Raw genomic sequence first — 474 nt, 5'->3', positions numbered from 1 at the left:
TATAAAAAGACTAGTAATTGCCAGGTGTGGAGTGCTTTGAAAATTAGGTATGTAAAAAAGGAATATGAGAAAAAAAATGATGTGAAGGTAAAACAGGTGGTTTTTTGTGACAATAATTATGGAGCACATGATCGTGTCAGTAATTAGACAAGGAAGGGTATTTGAAAATAAGTATATGATGAAGGTTATAGCCGGTTGTGTCATTAGTAGATTTTATGGTTTAATGAACAAGGAACAAATAAAACAAACTTCAACATGATACACATAGAAAGAAAAGCAAGATAACAGTTTCATGAAGTGACCAAGGTGTTTCTACCTTGATTATCCCTCGGGTGCACCTTGAACTTGAGTAGAAAGAAAGTGTAGGTCTAGAAAGATTTTATCTGTGTGGACGGTGGTCGCTAGTGAATTTCTATGTTGAGGCAAAAAAAAAATCCTTTGGTATTCTCTGTCTCTCTTTCTGTCTCAACATTG

This window comes from Penaeus monodon, chromosome 31 (genome assembly GCF_015228065.2).
Source record: "Penaeus monodon isolate SGIC_2016 chromosome 31, NSTDA_Pmon_1, whole genome shotgun sequence".
Classification (NCBI taxonomy): Eukaryota; Metazoa; Arthropoda; class Malacostraca; order Decapoda; family Penaeidae; genus Penaeus; species Penaeus monodon.
Note: the sequence above shows the minus strand (reverse complement) of the source record.